Source organism: Mauremys reevesii, linkage group 4 (assembly GCF_016161935.1).
Source record: "Mauremys reevesii isolate NIE-2019 linkage group 4, ASM1616193v1, whole genome shotgun sequence".
Classification (NCBI taxonomy): domain Eukaryota; kingdom Metazoa; phylum Chordata; order Testudines; family Geoemydidae; genus Mauremys; species Mauremys reevesii.
In genome coordinates, this window is record NC_052626.1 from 121,812,833 (window position 1) to 121,821,927 (window position 9,095).

The following is a 9,095-nucleotide window of genomic DNA, read 5'->3' on the forward strand; positions in this document are numbered from 1 at the left end:
CACAAGTTCTCGGGACAGAGCACAGCCCTGCCAAACCTGGCATCTTCCCTGGTCTGGGAGACGGTTGCGTAGTGCGAGATGAACGTGTGAACTGAAGACCTGTAGCAGCCCTACGAATGTCCTGGATGGGGACATGGGCCAAAAAGGCAGCTGACAAGGCCTGCGCCCTAGTCGAGTGTGCCCTTACAATCAACGGCGGAGGGATTCCCACCAGATCATAACAGGTACAGATGCATGAGGTGATCCAGTTGGAGAGCCGCTGAGTGGAGATCGGCCGACCCCTCATGCATTCGACCGAGGCGATGAACAGTTGCGAGGACTTTCTGAACAGCTTAGTCTATTCCAGATAGAAAGCCAGAGTCCATCTCACATCCAGCTTGTGGAGGTGGCGCTCCTCACTGGATGCATGGGGCTTGGGGCAGAGGACTGGCAGAAAAATGTCCTGACCCATGTGATAGGCGGAGACCACCTTCGGGAGGAATGAAGGGTGTGGGCAGAGCTGGACTATATCCTTATGAAACACTGTCAGGGCTGGCTCCAGCTTTCTTGCCACCCCAAGCAGCGAAGAGAGAAAAAAAAAAGCCACGATAGGCAGCACGTCGGCGATTCGGGACTGAGGGATCCGCCGCCAAATTGCCTCCAAAGACCCGGACGTGCAGCCCCTTCCATGGGCTTCCCCAAGCACCAGCTTGCTGCGCTGGTGCCTGGAGCCGGCCCTGAACACTGTGTACGGGGGCTTGGAGGTCAGGGTCCTGAGCTTCGAGACCCACCTAGCCGATATGATTGCAACCAGGAAGGCCACCTTCCACGAGAGGTGCACGCCAGCCATACCACCCTGAGCTTCTTGATGTTTATGTGGAGGGTCAGATCCCAAGCTCACCACAGACCTTGGGTCTGAACGTTCCCCATATGAGCCCCCCATCCCAGGTCCAACGTGTCAGACACCAGTTCCAGCGACGGGGCCCTGCCCCTGAACGGGACCCCTTGGAGCATGTTTCTCGGGGAGGACCACCACCATAGGGAGGTGATCACTGGATCGGGCACCGTGAGAACTTTGTCCATCCTGTCCCTGGCCTGGGAGAACTCCGAGGCCAACCAGAGCTGGAGGGGCCTCATCCTTAGTCTGGAATGGCGGACCACACACGTGCACGCTGACATATGACCCAAGAGCTGGAGGCACACTCTGGCTGTTGTCACCGGAAACCTTGTGACTGCGTCGATCAGTTCCTTCAGGGTCTCAAACCTGTCTGGTGGGAGGGAGACTCTGGCCGACGAGGCTTCCAGGACCACCCCAATAAACTCTATGTGTTGTACCAGGACTAACATGGACTTGGTGTTGTTTAGCAACATGCCCAAAGTGGTGCACGTGGGCAGAAGGAGCGCCACGGGATCCTGCACCTGTGACCAGGAGCTGCCCTTGACCAACCAGTCATCCAGACAAGGGAAGATCTGGACCGCCCCGGTGCCTGAGGTAGGCCACCACCACAGACATACATTTTGTGAATACCCTGGGGGCAGTGGACAGGCCAAATGGGAGGACCATAAATTGGTAGTGTTCCTGCCCCACCATGAAATGGAGGAAGCGTCTGTGCCCCTCAAATATATGAATGTGGAAGTACGTGTCCTGCAGATTGAGGGTGGCGTACCAGTCCCCAGGATCCAGGGAGGGAATAATGGAGGCCAGGGAGACCATGCAGAACTTGAGCTTTACCATGTACTGGTTCAGACCTTGCAGGTCCAAGATGGGCCTGAGCCCCTGTGACATTATTGATATAATCTGGGACCATATAGAACATGGTCCTGTAGTGGCACCAAATCTTATGTAAAGGGAGTCATATAAGGTGTCTAAGACCAGGTTATAGGTTGCTGGTTATGATTATGCTGTCTGTATGCATGTGTCATTTTTTAGTTGACGTTAGGAATATTTGATTTTAGATTCTAAAGGATTGGCAACAGCGTGATTTGTGGGTAAGATCTGATTTGTATATTGACCTGGGTCTGGGGCTTGATTCTTTGGGATCAAGAGAACCCTTTTTTCTTTTACTGGCGTATTGGTTTTCATAACCATTTGTCCCCATGACGAGTGGCACTGGTGGTGATACTGGGAAACTGGAGTGCCTAAGGGAATTGCTTGTGTGACTTTTGGTTAGCCAGTAGGGTGAGACCAAAGTCCTCTTTGTCTGGCTGGTTTGGTTTGCCTTAGAGGTGGAAAAACCCCAGCCTTGTGCTGTAACTGCCCTATTTAAGCGATTTGTCCTGAATTGGCACTCAGTTGGGTCCCACCAGAACCACATCGTCACAGCCCCCCTTTGGCCTTCAGGATAAGGAAATAGTGGGAGTGGTACACCTTGCCTTTGAACTCCCCGGGTACCGCTTCCACCGCTCCTAGGGCCAGGAGCCACCCCACCTCCTGCTCGAGCAGGGCCTCGTGCGAGGGGTCCCCCAGGAGGGATGGGGGTGGGGGGTGGTTGGGCAAGGAGGAAGTGAACTGGAGGGTGTAGCCCCAGGAGATGGTGTTGAGGACCCATCAGGAGGAAAGCACACAACCAATTGGAGAAGGGACGCTTTATTGAGGGTGCATCCCTGATGAGAACTGGCAGGGCATCCCTGGGAGTCCTGTTACAACCGCCTTTTCCCCCCTTGCTTGCCCTTGGAGGACCCAGGCTGTGGGCGCCTCTTATAGTCCCGCAACTTCTTATAAGCGGTCTTGTATTTTGATTGGGTGGCCTGAATGGGAGTCTGCTGCAGCTTGAACTTAGGTTTAGCCAGAGCCGGAACATAGAGACCCTGAGTCTGGAGAGTCGTGTGGGAGTCTTTCAGGCCATGCAGCCTTGTATGTGTTTCCTGCACAAACAGAGCTTATGCCAACCCAGCTCCAGCTTCCGACCTGGTCTCAGGGTAGAAGAGCCGCAGCCAGGCCATGGTAAGAGCCACCTGGGCAGTTGTGGAGAGCCATGGACCCTCCATCTGCCCTTGGTGGGGAGCCTGGGGGGCAGAAACACAGGCCGGGGGCTGCTGTCAGGCCCTCCCACCCCGGGCAGGTGGAGGGTCTGCAGCTCCCACAGCTGCCTGGGTTCCCTGGGCCAGGCTCCAGCTTCTGGCCTGGCCAAGGGGCAGAGCCTTGGGCAGGGGGCCAGGCCTGTAGTGGAAAGTGGGAGGACGATGGCCCCTTGGCTCCCCTATTCTGCTGCCCCTGCATCAAATCTATTATTTTTACAAGTATCAGAGGGGTAGCCGTGTTAGTCTGGTTCTGTAGAAGCAGCAAAGACTCCTGTGGCACCTTATAGACTAACAGACGTTTTGCAGCATGAGCTTTCGTGGGTGAATACCCACTTCTTCGGATGCAAGACGAAGAAGTGGGTATTCACCCATGAAAGCTCATGCTGCAAAACGTCTGTTAGTCTATAAGGTGCCACAGGATTCTTTGCATTATTTTTACATAATCTCATGATTTTAAAGCCAATTTCATGATTTTTGAATTTTCGGGGTTGGCAATACTGGGTCGTGTAGGAGTTAAAGGCACATGGCTGACTTGTAAATGCTCCCCCTGCCAAGTACCATGTGAGATCACTAAGTGGGAAGGCTGCAAGCAAGAGGGGTTTAGTGTTTTCCATCGCTCCTTTGACAGCACCTTGTGTCTAGTCACTTTTGCTCTCTTCGCTGTATAGTCCAGGAGCAAGAGCACAAGCCTGCAAATGAGCATGTCTCACCTGAGCAGCCCCACAGCCTTCAGTGGGACCCCGCCCGGGCCTAGAGTTACACACGCGCTTCAAAGTTTGCAGGCTCGGGGCTTAGCTCAGCATCCCAAGCTGCTGGGTTTCTCACCCAGCATTGAAAAGCTCCTGAAAAGTTGACTGTAAAACCCCACACATTGGCAGGGCCATGGAACTGCGGGGGTTTTAGTGCCTGGAACCACTTTTAACTCTCTTTTATAAAAGCATTGGGCTTAAGAGTTGACAGGGCCCCTTGAACATGTGTGATACTTAAGGCTTGCCTACAAGGGCAGTTTGACTGGTCTCATCACACCAATATACCCCCTGAATAACAGTGAGTGCTACACTGGGATAAGTGTACTCATGTCACACTCCATGTGGCCAAGTGCTTAGCAGGAACCATTTCCCTTCATAATCTAATCAGAACATGACAGAAAAATGACCTTGGGCTAAGGCTGCGCTGAGGGACTGTTCTGGGGCTCCCAGCCCATCATGCGGCTGTGGGGCATGCAAATCAGGGGGGCTACGTGGTTGGACAAGCAAAAGGACACCTCACTCTCATGGCTGTACAGCACACCCCTGAGCTGCTTGTGTGAGTTGTGATTTTTCCATGGGAGGCAACCCAGCCTCTTTTCTCTCCCCATAGGTCAGAGGGAGAATTAGGAAGATGATGGCACAGTTAACGAGGAACATCGTTACTTTGGCAATGGTTGGCAAGGAATGACGATGTGTCTGTACCTGCACAAAACAAGGCTGGCACAGCAGCTCAGCGCTCTCTGCCTTCAAAGGAATATACGGAGTAGGCCACCTGGTCTTGCGCCCGGTGGTAGAACTGACTACAGTGGCAATTACCACTGCCTACCTCCCCCCTTCCCGCCCCTGCCCCGAGACAGGGTGTGCAGAAAGAAGCACGAACAAATCATCTTGCTGTGAAGTCTGTTTCTAAGATAGGGATTCTTGTTTAAACACATTCCCCATTGTGTGGTATGGCAAAAGAGACCTGTTCTGAACTGCACGTGGTATAAACTGCCCTGTGCTCATTGCGGGCGGACTCCTAGCTCACTTGCACCACTGACAATCGGGGAGTAGAATCAATGGAGTGAAACTGGCAGAGCGTAAAAGGAGAATCAGACTCTTTATTTCCTCCCATGGAGTTGCTTCAGACTGAAACGATTCTAACCTGAAAGACAAATCCACACAGCTGATTGGAAAGGTAAATACGCCGGCATCACCAATGCCCTGAAAGCTGCATGAACTTGTCAGCCGTGACTGGTTGTGGGCTCCAAGAACACAAGTGCTCACACCAGTGCAGGACCCAGTCTGACTACAAGCAATAGGCCCAGCGTGTCATGAGAGATTATTTCTATTGCAACCATCGTGCCCAGGAGCCCCAGTCATGCATTGGAAGGCCATTGTGCCAGACGCTCTGCAAACAGAGCCAGGCCATCCTGCCTCAACGGCAACGACCTCCATGGAGAACCTGAAGGCAGCAGCTGGTGCTAGGGAGAATTCTGGGCCCGTTTCACACCCGCATTGACCAGCCATTGCGGGGTGCTGCACTTGGTCTGGTGGACAGAACACATGCACGCGGGTTTAATCATTCACACACTGAGTAACGTTGCTGCTGCTCCTTTACCCAACTAGGGACTGTGCTGCCAACTTACTGGCAGCTCATGTTCCAAGCTCAGGGCTTGAGTTACTGCTGCGGTTTTACATCAGTGTAACTCCACTGCAACCCAGGCCAGCGTGAGACTAGAGTCACCTCCGAGATCACTAGCATAAGAGCGGAGTAGTGCACTGGGGAATCGAACCCCGGGCTGGCATTAAACAGAGCCGAATGCACCAGCTTTTCTCTTGAATAGGAAGGTGTGGCCTGCAGAGACTACAGGTTTCAGCATGCAGTGCCCCACCTCATCGCCAGTGGTTTGGAGCATTGCATGCTGGGACATGTAGTCTCCGAGGGCTGGGTTAGGGCAGCCATGGCTTTGTTATGGAATTCCAGGGCTGGCCCACAGCTATGCTTTGCGGCACATCGGTTACTCCTGGGCGAATTCTGTGCTCCCTCCAGAGCTGCCCACAGCCAGATTGCCCCACGCAAAATCCTCTCAACCCACACCTGGATCCCCCAACACTAAGCCCCTCCACACTTGGATTATGCCTTGCTGAGCCTGCCTGCCCACACAGAGGGGCAGGCCCGGTCCTTGGACTGTGTCAGGGTTGGGTGCAGCCTCACTGCTGAGTTCATGTCCCAGGAGAGGGGGAGCTGCACAGTGATCTCCCACCTCTGTGCAGCCAGTGGCCTGTGCTCCCCAACACCCTGCTGGAGCCTCTACATTTATTTGACAAAATGTGCAGAATTTTGCAGAACTTTAGAATATTGTACACAGAATTTTTATTTCTTTGGCGCAGAATGCCCTCAGGAGCAGCACAGGTACTAAATAATCAAAATCCCTGGCTAACCTCAGTTTGAAAGCTGCTTCCCTAACACCTAGCCCAGGGCTCCTCAGTGCTACTACAATACAAAGGACAAAATGTGGTAAGTGAAACCTCTTTCACAACTGTTTAGTTCCTCTCCAGCCCCCACGGGGGCACCCGGGCACTGCATTAGCTCTGCTAAGCCAGAAGGGTGTTGCCAGCTATCCCATTTTGAACAGAGACTGTGGACACAATTAAAAGCTGTACCCACCTGACCGTCCCATGGCTCAGAAGCATTGGCATACACAGGCCTGGCCTAGCCCAGGGGTACACATAGCTAGAGAGAGCAAGAAGATTTTGCTGCAGATGTTCTGCTGCAATCTTTGCACATTCCTCCTCACCCGCACTTGTGCTTTCCACTGGCTTTGTTCCAAGCCACCCCTGGAGTATTTCATTTCTGGCATGGCAGGTGTTGGGGGGGAGGGGGGAGGAGGGGAGGATAACTCAGCGCCCTTCACACACTAGAGTAGCTGTTGTGGATGTAGCTCTCTCCTGAGCATTGATCTCACATTTTCTCTGACCAAGGCAGAGATTTCCCATTGGACACAGGCTTAGGGACATTTTTGCCATTTATGACCAAATTCTCTGCCTATTTTCCTGAGTGGCAGCCAACTAGCACCGCAGGTAAAGCCCTGGAGAGAGGGCCCACCCAGCCACATCTTACCAATTCAGCTTGGGGAAGGCTGCCCTTAAGCCTGTGGCAGTGAAGTGGGGCTTAGGCTCTGTGCTGACTCCTCTGCTCCAGGGAATAAAGCACAGAGCGAGGAAGCTGGGACACGGGTCAAATCCATCCCCCATAGAACTCCACTGGCTGCAGGTGGTGACACACCAGGGCTGAGCTCAGAGTGCCATCCAACTGGCTTACAGCTCAGGCAGCTCGGCTGGCACAGCTGCTCGTTTAAAAGCATCCTTGTCTCTGACTCTCGTCACCCATAGCACTAGCTTTAGCGTTTTATTTTACTCGGCGGTAATGCAAGGAACCTACAGGCCCGTATCCGACAAGGGATGCACTGAAGCAGTTAGCACAAGGCTTTGAGCACAGCTAGATGGCCCACCAGTCACCCTGACTTTTGGGGAATGAGGATTCTGCGAAAGGTACGTTTAAGGGGTAGTTTGTGCCAGGTAACCTCAACACCATGGAACTGATACTAGGCTTGGATATTTTAGGATAAAATGTTGGCAAATGCTTAACTGCAAATTTGCGATGACGACGAATTGACGTATATGGTAATAAGCCAAAATCGTTCATATACATGTACTAACCTAGGGGTCGGCAACCTTTCAGAAGTGGTGTGCGGAGTCTTCATGTATTCACTCTAATTTAAGGTTTCGCGTGCCAGTAATACATTTTAACATTTTTAGAAGGTCTCTTTCTATAAGTCTATAATATATAACTAAACTATTGTTGTATGTAAAGTAAATAAGGTTTTTAAGAAGCTTCATTTAAAATTAAATTAAAATGCAGACTGGTGGCCAGGATCCGGGTAGTGTGAGTGCCACTGAAAATCAGCTCGTGTGCCGCCTTCGGCATGTGTGCCATAGGTTGCCTACCCCTGTACTAACCTATAGGCTAAGGGCACCTCTAGATTTAGGGTGAGGAAGACAGAGATGGACCAGGGAGGCTGGGTGCTTGAATGACTACTCATGACAGCCCTAGGCCCTAGAACAGACCACCATGTAAGAAAGGTCATTGGTGGCTGGTTAAGTGAGTGAGTGATCTGGATTGGTCTGGTCCATGCCAGGGACAGGGACAGAGCTTGTCTCTTAAGGAGGGTTGAGTATATGAGTACATGGGATGGCACAACAGCAAACCCTAACTCGGCATTCCTGCTCTATCTTTGTGTGGTTTGGAGCATGTGTCTCTTTACTCATTGTGCTAATGGAAGTGGTTAAAGCTTTGCTCTGCCCTCAGCGTCAGTGTCCTCCTTGTTTACCCCCGGGTTCCCAACCAGGTACTGAACTCGATATCCTTGACTCTGTTGGGCCTGATTCTAGGCCTAGAGCCCTACAATCCCCACCTCTTAAAGCAGAATTAACTGGAAATGAATAATCACCAATAATCACGCAAAGACTCAAGAATGCTCCGTGCCTGCCACAGAAAAAGGCAAGATTTGTCAGTACAGACACTCGGCCTCAGCTCTCGATTTCAGCTGGCATCTGGCCCCATAACAGGCTGCGCAGTGCACTCAGCAGCCCCTGCCATCACTGCTGAGGCAACGCCAGGACTTCTGGCGACCCTGCGTGATGACACTGGGCAGCAGAGTGACAGAGCTAGAGAGAACCACAGGCTCTGCCTGTGTCCTGCAGCCTCAATAAAGTCTCCTTTTTGTGCTTACAACAGCCTGGCCCTATCGCTTTCCTGCTAGCGAGACTTGGCTGAACTGAAACCCTGTGTCTGAACACGGCCAAACTTCGGGGTGTTTGGACCCTGACTTCAGAGTGGGCCTTTCTCTATGGGAAGCCGTGATCAGAGGGCCCAGATTTGAAAAGGAAAAGAAAGGAACCTGCTTTCTTGTTCTTTCCAAGGCCCTTGCTTCCCTGCCAAAGGGACACATCAAATCAGCTCTCTCCAGGCACTGCCTATGCAGTGTAGAGAGAACTCCTGTCTCCAGCACGTTACTGTAGCTGCTGGCAGGGTCTTGTGAGAATCAGACCTCTGCATTAATCCACCGGCCTCTGCTGCAGTCCCAGGGCACGAGCAGGAGAGGCCCTAAGCAGGCTGTGGCTAACAGGCTGGCTCCCGGGCTTGGATGCAGAGGGGAAGCTGGTCGATTTCAGGGGGCTTAGAAAAGGGAAAGCACAAACCACTGTGACCGAGTTTGGACACAGTCATTTGGCGAGACATGGACCACGTTGAAAACCAGAGATGCGGATCAGCCTGCCTGGACACAGGAAACAGGCAAATGC